This window comes from Lissotriton vulgaris, chromosome 3_1 (assembly GCF_964263255.1).
Source record: "Lissotriton vulgaris chromosome 3_1, aLisVul1.2, whole genome shotgun sequence".
Lineage (NCBI taxonomy): Eukaryota > Metazoa > Chordata > Amphibia > Caudata > Salamandridae > Lissotriton > Lissotriton vulgaris.
In genome coordinates this window covers 39497916-39510105 of record NC_141689.1, presented here as the reverse complement: position 1 = coordinate 39510105, position 12190 = coordinate 39497916, and the positions used below count along the sequence as shown (strand labels likewise).

The 12190-nt window shown below is 46.4% G+C and overlaps 1 protein-coding gene and 1 pseudogene across 1 annotated transcript in view; one reads left to right on the top strand and one right to left on the bottom strand.

Annotated features, from left to right (window-relative positions):
* The window catches only part of LOC147725886 (long-chain-fatty-acid--CoA ligase ACSBG2-like), a 276579-nt gene that overhangs the window by 48273 nt on the left and 216116 nt on the right, over positions 1-12190 (top strand). The window lies entirely within an intron of this gene.
* Positions 5313-10806, bottom strand: LOC147725887 (claudin-7 pseudogene; annotated as a pseudogene).

Below are 12190 nucleotides of genomic sequence, written 5' to 3'. Positions count from 1 at the left end.
AGAACACACACACCTTGGTCCTTTTTCTGGATGTGACAGATGTCACTTTTCAACCATTGGTGCAACCCGGAGAAATAGCCTTCTATTGTCCCTTGCTTTGCCATCTGAAAACTCTTTCACGTTGATGGAATTCAGATCTTGAATATCTGTGGCTAAGGGATGTTAGGAACTAATGTACTGTACAAGGGATCTTGTGGGGAGTACGCAGACTCTGATATTCCATGGACATTAGACAATGCAACAATTACAGGTCCACACCTGAATCTCAAGGATGTCTCTGTGAGAAAAAGACTAATTTGTTTTTCTGCAGTAGTGTTGGGTTTATTAGCCCTTCTGGATATAATTTTGCAATTTGAGGTTGGCGTCATAACTATCAATATACCTGGATATTACTCTAACAAATGATTGATTATATTCCTAATCAAACCATATATTCATTGCCCCTAACCCTTCTCCTTAGTGGCCAGTTCAGCCAGCATTAGTGATTCCTGTTGGATAACAATTCAGAATGTGGAGGGTTCAGATGTCCAAAGCCTCTTTGTAGGAAGGGTGCAGTGGTAGGATGCGTACCAATTGAGGACAAGACCTGCAGTGCCTAGTTAGTCAAGAGACGGCAGTAGTGTAGGATGATCAACAGACGTGGATAGGTCCAGGGGAAGGAGGAAAGCGATCTGATTATAATGTGGGATACTGAGGCCCCTGATTTTAGTTAATTACATGCATACGTTAAGTTGTTTCTGTGAAAAGAGGGAGAGAACATCTGACTGGAGGGGACTGAGTAGGTTGTTTGTGAAGAGATAGAGTGGGTGGCCCTGAGGGCTGCTCACTTGATTATCCTACAAAAGAAGGTACGTTGAGAATCTGGGAGCCAGTTGACAGGTACAATCTTCAGGACTCATCTCAGACAGAAAGGGTTTTGTACTCCTTGTAGACAGGCTCTGGGCCAAAGGAGCAATAGATAGGAATACATGTGGGTTGGGCTGGTTATGGTGTTTCTCTCCTGGCACCAGCCATCTCCCTTCTTAGATACAACCTTTATAGATACAGATAATGTCCAAACATTGCAGTTCATTAAAAAAATAAAACTGATGGGGGCATTGTTTAATTTGTATGGGGTAGTGAGTAGGAATCATCTCTGGGTGCACTACAAACACTGTATACGAGTCACTAGATTTGCATACTCTGGTGCATGACTTGGAATCTGGAAACCAACAAATTCAACCTAAAATGGAAAAATACATGGGAGCACCAGGAACAAAGGGAAATGGTAGGAATTCACCACCTTTCGTACTTACAGCATAAGAAAACAAATACTGGATTTTGAGGTGTGTTATTGATGAACTTCAAACAATGTCAGCCTTTCTTGCAGCCTACCTCTCCATCTTAAGTTTAATTTTTATCCCTTTGGCGAGTCTAAACGGTGGGTGGCCTCATCTGAATTTAGATCAGCTCCAACCTTCCCATTAAAATTGAAACTTTGATTTTTTTTGTATACTTCTATGTGAAAATGTTTATTTGTTTGATGAATGCTTCTTTTAAATGTTGCCTATGGTTTTCCGTTCCATTGATCAACATTCCATAGTTGGGGCCCTCCAGATTCTTCAACTGACTCAATGGGGGTCCCCAGAATCCAATAATGACTCAGTAGGGGTCCCCGCTTATCAATTATGATTCAGTGGTGGTCCTCATATTCTGGTAATGATTAAATGGGAGTCCCCTAAAGTCAAAGGTTTAAGGAACCCTGTTCTAAAGCACTAACAATGACTTGGTGCAGAGGGCTGTTGTCCTCATTGTCAAAGAAGCATCTCTAACTACTAATCACCTGAAACACAAAGCTCCTAATTTAACATTTATTGTTTTATATAGCTCTAAATATACCAGTGAAGTCAAGTGTAGGTGCTGCATTTAACAGATCTTATTCTTACCCAGTTTATGGCAATCAACTTGCCCACCTCTGAAGGATGAGTCTGCGTTGCCAGTATTCGGACTCATGACATTCAGAACAGATAGCACCAAACATTCAGCTCAATGAGATAAGAGACTTGCTCACCTTTACTGTTCCTAGTTAAAATATGTTCAAAGGGAACAATCTCTGCTTTCATTCCTACATTCTCGCATGGCCATACCTTGACTTGTGGAACAGTCCTGTCATACATGTGTTACCTTCATTACTAAAAAGAGAGTGGGAATCTAGCACATGTTTAGAGCAAAAATAGCCAGCAAGCACTCAAAATAAGCAGGGCAGCTGCATGATTAACTGAACAGAGCTTTGCCCTCGAATGGTTGGAGCCTGTACTGCTAAAATCCATCCATTTTGGTAGGCACAGTGTAAATGTTGATCTTTTCCTAATGCTTTACAAACCTACTGCACCCCAGATTAAATGAAGTATGTTCGCTGGTCACTCAAAAAGTTACTCGAGATTCCAAAATGTGGAATAAAGTCTCTAAGTAAGTGGTTTGCAACTGTACTAGTATGTTCTTTTGCACAGGGATAAGCTTCAACCCACCCAGTGTCATAGGGTTATGAGGACTACAAAAGATAGTCTTCATTTTAGTTCTTGCTTTTAACTGAGAATCTTTTTATGATGGTGGTTTGCACATGTTTCTCATTAATACGAGAATGTGCCATGCATATATTTATTTTTAGCAGACTTTGCTGTTCTTTAGTCTGTCCTGTTAGTACCAGGAACACACATATCAGAACGTGATGTCCTTATTTAGTATGTGTTCATAGGAGATGACTTTATCCCTTCAGTCTCAGTAACATTGTTATTCTGTGTCTCTAGCAGAATGTGATAATACTGTCGTTTTATTATTTAAACTGTGCCCATGTTGAAGTTAGTGAGAGGCACTTCACACTGAGGTTATCATGAATGCTGCAGAGAGCGGTGAATGAGATTTGGCCCAACGTTCATCCTAAGAAATAAGATAACTGCACAAGAAGAGATGTGTGCAGTCTTCTACATTCAGACAGCGTGCATTCGTTAATGCACTGATGCCTGCTCCCTGAGAAATTATACCAAAGTATGGGTTAGATTATTCCAACTAGTTCTGGCAGAAGGATACTTCCAATATTAGAGTAGAAGTATTATTGATAGATAAGAGTAATATCAGAAACAATTTACATGGTTGACTTGTTTGAGTTTTTCACCATTTTAATAATGCTTACAACCAATGTTCCCTCTAATTTTTTTCCTCTGTGTGCGGCAGTTTAGGGTCTCTGTGCGCTGCAGCCATGGCTATGTGCGCTAGAAACCAGACCGCGCGTGTGTGCCGCACCAAATATCCCTCCAAACGTTTATTAAAAAACTGAAAATACTGTGCTTTTTCACACACACACGGCGCCACGTTAAGGGTCTTAAGGCAGATTTGCAATTTGGATACACAGATGCTTATGCTTGTTTAAATCTGATGAGTGACGTTAACCATGGTTATGGAATGAGGCTATTTCATCTAGTCATCTAGAAGTGCGTTCATACTTTGGGTTTCTTTCGAGGCAGCTATCATTTTGTCCGCCTGTTTCTTCGCTGCTTTTATACGTCGGTGTGGTTACGTCTTTCTGGGTCCCTTAATTTCTGGTCGTGCACTGGCGATGAAATGTTGCTCATGCATATTCGGTATAGCTGCGGTTTCTCTCCTTTGTCGCCTCCTTTGAAACAACAGCTGTTGCCGCAGCAGGGATGAGAAATCCCCGCCTATGGTTGGCTAGGGCGGTGGGTGGCGCATGAAGTGAAGGCCGAGAGATGGGAGTTACAGTGTCACTGGTCAGCGCACAAGGAGCTGGTGTTGGTGGATATCTATGGCCTGCTAGCTGCTGTGAGGCATACTGTGGGAGGGGTGGCACCATGCCACCAGAGCTCAGCTACTACCCACAACGGCGCAGTTCCTCTTCATCCCACCCTCACCCTCCACCCTTGGTTCTCTTTTTGGTACTTATTCCCTAATCGGCCTACCTCAGCCCTGGCTTCTGTCTCATTGTCACCTGTTCCACAATTCTCTCTGATGCCCAACCTCTTCTGGTGTGCTAATAATAATAGCAGGAACAATAATGTGTTTTTGTATAGCCCTTTATATACCACGCCTCATTTATAAGGACTGGAAATAGCAAGCAATATTATGCAATCATATAAACTCCAAATGCAGGTGGATGTGGGCAGTGAGCATTTTATTAACTTCGGGTGATGCATGGCTACATTGTTCCAGGCCCTCCGTGCCCCATCATCACAGCTATTCCAAGATATCAGCATACTCTTTCTTTCACATAAAGAAAACTCTGACATTCTGAAAGTATTACTTCTTGTACGTGTGCAAATTTCTGAATATTAAAACAGATATTATATACAGTATTTTATATCAGAGAGCCCCCCCTGGGGCCAAATTCTGAAACATTTTCAGGCCCACAAAGTAGTACACGGGCCGCATTGACTCCCGCAAGACTCCAGCAGGATGGGAAAAACATTATAACAAGAATTTGCAATGCAATAGGTCACACATTTACTACGATTTTGAGCTACTGGTATTGTAAATGACAATGCTTTTTATTTATGTGTTGACTTTTAAAAAGTAAATAAAAGGCATTGTCATTTTACAATGCTCATAGCTGAAACTCTCGGATATACGAGACCTATTGCATTGCAAATGCTTTATTAATCTGCTTGACCCACACAAAACAAAGGACTCACGAGCCACAATTTGGAGGGAGAAGTCAGCAAGGAGACACCAGAGCCCTCCTTCGCCCTGTAACAAAATGCCTAGTCCTGGAGCAAGTACGGGGGGAGAAGAGACCGAACTATAGAGAGTGGGGCAAACCTACAAATGGAATGGAGCATGGTTTTCCGTCTTGTCCTCAAAGTTAATTTCTGGATGTCGCTCGCTGTCTCCAACTATTCTTCAGAATCGCTATATTCCTTTGAAGGACATGTCAATTCCTATCCTCTCGTGTCTCTTGGTCCTTCACTTTTTATCTAAATTCTCCCTCAGGCCTTCATACTACTCTAATATTCTCGAATCTCTTCCTTTCTATTTCTCATCTCTGTCTTCTTAACAGGTTTCTCATTACATCTCGTCTCTATATGTATCCTTCTCTCATTTTTACACTTGTGCCTTTATTCCCCACTCCTCTCTCTTGCAGTCTTAATGTTTGGCTATCCCTCTGTCCGTGAGCTCTAATTTAATCAGGGCTTTTAATCAGATACATTTTCCTCATAGTCACACGCATTTCCACGTTATTATTCTATTAATGTACTGATGCTCGTGGACTGTATGGAGCACACATGCATGTTTAGCTGATGTGTCGCATTTTCATTAATATATCACCCAATCCTGAAGGCATTATCCAAACATATGACCATCTGTATTATGAGACACAAGGGATTGCAAAAGCACTTGTGCCTTCGCTGCCGTCGATTTGGGGTACTTGTGGACCCAGACTTCCATGGGCAAGAGCAAGTGAGCAGAGCACCGCCGAGGGCCACCAGCAACGACCCTGCCCAGCCAATGAAGATTGCAGATCCAAACTCATATTTGGTGTTGACCGGGGTGAAGGGGTTGTAGAAGTCCTGCACAATCGTGTTGCCGTACCATGAACATGCAACCAGAGCAGCCAGACCTCCCAGCAGGAAGATGATGCCCCCGGTCATGGTGACGCGCGCCTTCTTCCCACAGCGGACACCACAATGAAACCACCATTAGCGCTCGTGTGGCCTGTAGAGAACCGTACAGCACCAGGATGCTGTCTTACACCTTGCACTGCATCTGGCCCGTGCTCTGGATGGCACAGCTCATCCATAGCCCCTGGTTGACGGTGATGGTCGTGATGATGCTGTCCCCGGCGTAAGAGCTCATCTGCCACTGGGGCAGGATTGTGGACACAATCAGCCCGATCCAGCCCTGCAGCGCCAGCACGAAGCCCAGTATCTGCAGTCCGAGTTCGCCATGATTGATCCTGGCCTCTGCAGCACCTCCCCTCCCGCTCTGGCCTCTCTTCCCCTGCTCGGATCCGCCGCCCTCTTCCGCTCTGAGCCTCTGTCCGACCGGCGCCTCCTCCCTTTCTCTTCATAGTCTGTATTCATATTAATTGCAGCGCACACGGGCAGCAATTAATATGAATACTACCTCAATGGCCCTCAATCAGCCCCACATCTGTTCACTGTTAAGAAAAGAAAATCACAGTGTCAAACACCGCGTGTGCTAAAGCACACGTCGTGTTTGAAACTCAGTTTTTCTTTTCTTAACAGTGCACCGCTGCGGGGCTGATTGAGGGCCATTGAGGTAGTATTCATATTAATTGCAGCCCGTGTGCGCTGCATTTAATATGAATACTAACTCAATAGCCCACAATCAGCCCCGCAGCGGTGCACTGGCAGGAAAGGAATTGAGCAAGTGCAAGGGCCGCACGTGAACGGGAACAGAAATGCTGGGGTTTCGTGCCGCTCGCATGTTAAAAGCGGCGGCACGAACAGTCTCAAAATGTGCGCGCTAAATAATGAGCACTGCGCGCTTAGGGTGCCTTCAATGGGCGCGCGCGCAGGCGTGCAGGTTATTGGGAACAGTGCTTACAACACTAATATGTTTCAGCTGTTTGGTAATTGTAGTTCACATTTTATTTACAAGGATTAAACCTTTTCAATAAACATTTGAAAATGCATTATTATTTATTTTCTTTGTAACACTTTGGGCATGCATCGGTGATCATGTTCAAGGTTACCAACAGCATCTACTACTCTAGAGATTTAGAGTTTATATGTGGTGCTTTTGAGCTAGCCGAACTAACATTTACTGATGATATAGACTAAGTCTCTATATTGAGAAGTTCTGTTGATCTAATACACAACCTTACTAAATTTGTAGGAACTCTTTAACACCAGTGTTAGAATTGTGGGTGTCTGGTTGGCGCAGGTATGTACTTGCGACAAGCAGGGGCCCTCTCCTCTAAGTCAAAGAATTACTCCGAAGAAATAACCCCTGCTCACCCTCAAGGTAGTGTGGCGCAAGCAGTTAAGGCTAATCTATGGAGCATATGTGGTTAAGCATCTATACAACACATACAATAAACTGTTAACCCACCACACCGAGACTCAAGACTGTATGTTCTGTAAAAATATATCTTTATGTAGAAATTCTCAAGCAGGCTTTCAATACAGACTCATGACTTTGCAGGATTCCAGTTACTTGTAAAAAAATGCCACAGTTCTTAATGAGCTATCTTCAATCTTTAAACGGGTGTCACTGGGTCTCAAAATGACCCTTCAAAGCTTAACATTGGCCCCACAATGGTCTAGGCACCGTGTGCCGCATGCTGATGCAGTTCGTTGATGCTAGTACGCTCTGGAGCTCCTCGGTACGGCTATCGGCAACAGCCCTACCAACTCCCACGCATCTCGCGTGAGGCGCGTACACCTTCGGCAATGCTTAAACAGTGGTACGAGCCATACCAGGCTTGTGCGGCTTGAATTGCGGGGTGATTTCAGCGTACTGGGCCACAAACGCACTGTTCTCAGCGCACAGTTCTCTTTGGTGCCTACGTTGCGCACAGTCTATTGTGAAGTGAACCAAGGTACCTTGACTTCTTGATGGTGGGATCGAGGCGGACGGCGGCGAGGGTCAGTCCTGGCACATCGCGATGTCTTCTGGGGGCAATGCGAGCTACGGCTCGAGGCAAATGTAGGTGCAGGGCTCCTCAGGTGACGGTGCGTTGTGGGGGTAGAACAGACGTACCCGCAGCGTACGCTTCTACCCAGGAGGGGGAGCGGCTGCAGGTGGTGTGGGCAGGAGTACGGGTTGAGCACAACGGGACGTACTCTCCTGCTGGACGCTCCGCAGCTGTGCACTTCACAGTAGCGGGGCGTTCTCCTCAGTTCGATCTCGGCGGGGTGGTCCACGCGGGGCTGGGGTCCGTTGTTACTTTACGGGCTACGGCGTGGAGGCCAGCAGCTCGTGGTGCTCGGACCGGATGGGTCCTCCTTACTTTGCAGAACATGGCTCACCTTTCCCCACAGTGGACGGAGTTCAGCCCTGTGCTGCTGGGCTTTACTTTGCTCCTGTGGTGCGGCCAAGCAGAGGTCGCGGTGCTCAGTGGACGGGGGACGTCCTGCTTCGTGGAATGTGCGGGGAGGCTTCCTCACGCACTCCGCTTCACTGAATCAGCACTGGGGGGTCAGACCACTTCAAGCACCAGCTTCTTCCTTCTGGGAGAGGGTAGCGCCCAATGTTCCTGGGGCGCAGTTCAGGGGGCAAGTTCACCAGCAAGCCCTTGGAGATCTTTGTAGAAGTTTGGCACAATTTGAAATAAAATAAAGTCCCTGTAGTCTTTGTCTTTCTCTACTTATGGCAGCAAGGCACCCACCACAGGCCAGTCTCTCAGGATTAGAGACAGTAGTCCTCCTTGTAGCTTTCCCAGGTCCTTCTCTTCAGGCAGAGTTTCTTCTTAGCGCAAACAGGATCTGATTTGTTAGGAGAATGGCTCCTACTTTTATAGGACATTTCTTTTGTTCTCGCTGGCCAGGGGGGCCTTTGCCTAATCCAGTCAGTCTCTGAGCACTTTGTTTTGCAAGCTCTGGTTTCTCCTTTCAGTGAGCAGGGCAGGCACATCAGACGCTGCGCAGGATGGGTGGAGCTGGCATTGAGTTGACAAGTACAGCCAGAAGAACTTTGTTAAGGGAAGGTTTAAGGACTGGCAGGTAGGTGTACTTGCGCAGTTAGCATGACAGTACCAGACTGCACGCAGGTCTTGCAATAGCAGACCTTAGACACATTTTACTCAGACGCTCCACAGGAGGTGGAGTCAGCATTGTGATGACAAGTGCAGCCAGGAGCACTCTGTTTACAGTCCTCCGTCTTCCTGGGCCAGGTGCAGGGCAGAGTCATCAGTCGCTCCCCAGGAGTCGGATCCAGCATTGTGGAGGCAGAGCACAGCCCTATTCAGAGTCAAGGGGCACTCCCTCCACCCATCCTGGTGTAATCCCCCTATTCACCACCTGTCATCCCCAGCCCTGTCACTCACAGAACCCAGACAGCAGATACACATCCTGGCAGAGGCGGGCTGAAATGGTTAGGCAAGCAAATGCTAACTTTCTTAAAGTAGCATTTGCAAACACAGGATATTAAAATAAACTTTACTAAAAGAAGTATTTTAATATTCTGAGTTCAGGCACACTAAACTTGACTTTCTACCATGTTCCCTGAGCCTGCTGGGATTATAGAGTGTAATAATTCCAGCAGCCCATTTTAGCCTATGAGAACAGGTAGCCTTACAATAGTGAAAAACGAAATTGGCTGTAATTCACTATTAGGACATGCCACACACATCAGGGCATGTCCTACCTTATGCTTACAATGCACCCTGCCCTTGGGCCTACCATAGGGGGGACTAATATGAAGTTAAGGGAAGGTTTAGGGACTGGCAAGTGGGTGCACTTGCCCAGTCAGCATGACAGTACCAGACTGCATGCAGGTCTTGCAATGGCAGACCTTGGTCACATTTTACTAGGCCGCTTCTGTGGGTGGCACAACCAGTACTGCAAGCCCACCAGTAGCATTTGTATTTACAAGCCCTGGCACTCCTGGTGCACTAGACTGGGGACTGATAGTAAACCAAATAAGCCAAACATGGGCACCAATCAATGTAACAATTTACAACAGGGAGAGCATATGCACTTTAGCACGGGTCAGCAGTGGTAAAGTGCCCAGAGCCCTAAATCAACAAAAACAGGTCAGAGGAAATATAGGAGGAAAAAGGCAAAAAGTTTAGGGATGACCCAGCAGGAAGGGCGAAGTCCAACAATCAGGAAACATATAGACTATTACCAATACTTAAGAGTATGACTCACACCTAGACCTTTGGAGAAAATCGAGTTGAAGGTAAACACAGGGCCCCAATGGGGAGGCTGGTCAGCGGGCGTGTTCCGGGTCCCATTCCCAGCATTATGGACCAGCAGATGACACAGGATTGGTATGAATTTGGGCCACAGAAGGATAAAAGGGCCAACACCAGCAGCATTGATCATGCCATCCCTACCAACATGAGTAGCTCCATGATACAACCATTCAGGGTTGGGGAGTAGGAATGTTGATACAACTACACACCCTGTGCTTTCTCCCAACACTCCAGAGATCCTTTGTCCACTTCTGCTCGATCCAATACTGTTTTTCACTCTCAGAGGCTTGTTCCGGCAACAGGAACAAGTCTTTCAGGGAAAGTCTTTTGGCACACCAAAGGCAAGCCCGTCTGCACCCATCTGCATCTGGAACTCGTCCAACGCCAGCCATGCTTCCTTTCTCTCTCGTATCCAACCTCAGAGACTACACTATAGTAAGGATACCGTGCTTGCTGTCTGCCCTTATCCTTGCGGCAGATCCTTTCCTATTGTACACACTACTCCATTTCATATCATTTTTTATGTGTGGAAGGTGCTGCTAGGCGGTGGGGCGAGGGCGGGGCGCTGCTGTTTGATGCCCAGCAGGTCAGTAATTCAATCTTCTGCCCAATTTGTAAGTCTAATTGGCCCTCTCCCTGTGTATCCTCTGGGAGCACCTTGAGCCCCAGGGCGCAGTCTCGGTACAAGGATGTAAAGAGCTCCTCCCCCTCTGCCTCAATAATATTCATATCGGCCTAATCAACGTAAGATCCCTCTCCAAACATGAAACTCACATTTGGGACCTGTTGAATGACAATTACTGGGAAATCCTCTTCCAGACTGAAATCTGGCTAAACACCTACTCAGCCCCAGACATCGCCCTGGCCATCGCAGAAGGCCAGTCAATTGCTGACACTGATCGTGTTGCTGGAATGGACGATGGGATCGCCATCCTAAAGTTCTCCATTTTTAGCTGTACCAATACGAACTTCGATGGTATAGCAATCATAGGGGGTCTGGTCATTTCCCTCCAGATCTCTCCAAACTTCTCCCTCTCAGACAAAATAGTGTACCGCCCTACAATGCCCCTGTCTCTGCACTCAAATGCAGTTAGCATAGCACTTACCCCACTCTATCTACAATACTCCAACTTTGTAGCACCCGGGTACCTCCGTGTTCACATGGGCGACCCTGGCCGCAGAACCACAGAGCAAATTACAGAGGCTATGTGTGCCCGTACCCTTCCCCAACCGGTAACAGGGGCTACGAATAGCAGGCCCTCGAAACAGTAACTATGGGGTCAGAAGGGGAATCCCACACGGCCAAATAAGGTCTTATACAGGCCACGTTCCACCCCAGCCCCCCTTCAGAAATCTCCCCTTACCTCTGTGCCTGGGGTCCAGTTGTGGGGAGTGGCCCAGTGCAAGATTTGCGGTCGATTGGGGATGTTTCCCGGCACACAATGCAACAGGTTCTGTACAAGAAAACACACACGGGGGGGGATAGAGTAGCACTCTTGTTTAATACAAAAACAGCCAGCAAGCACTTAAAATAAGCAAGGTACGTGCCTGTTCAACGGAACAGCGCTTCTCCGTTGATTGGTTGCAGCATGTGATGCTAAGGTCCATTGATCTAGTCGTTTGTATACTTCAACATTTTTATCTCAGTGCGAGTGAATGGGAGCAGAGCTCGTGATGCCTATGAAACCTCGTGGTAGGCTCTCAGGACAGCTGCCGGGCTCTTCTCCGGGGACAGATAGAAGATGGCCTTGACGGAACAGATCCATGGGTTCACCTAAAATGTGCCGTGTACAACATGGAATAACAAAACGAGAACTTGTTTAAAATGTGCTTTAGTGGACTTCAAGACATACAAAAATGAAATAGCAACTGATTGGTAAAATGTAAGGGCACGCAATCTTGCATGGGCCTTTGCATTGTCATAGTATATTTTCAAGCATTGAGGCACAAAAAGTTCTACATTTACCTTCTCACCTGCCAGTCAAAGACTGAATCTGCTACTTTTCCATCCCAGGGAATGCATTTGGCAGCCACCCCAGGCACGGTGGCTGGGGTCCTCTCTTTGAGCAGACCCACAAACACTTCCTCTGCAGCTCCTTGTTCTCAGCATCCGCATCAAGTGCCTGGAAGCTCTACTGGTTCACTGCTGCGCCCAGCAGTCCATTCTTGAATCAACCAAGCAACCACCTCCTACCTGAAAATGCAAATTGAGTGCACTCTACTGCATACCCAGCATCACTTGTGCCTAACATAAACAGATGTCAATAGTGTGCACAAAGTGAGCCAAAAGACACCTACGGCAGCTTTTATTCACAC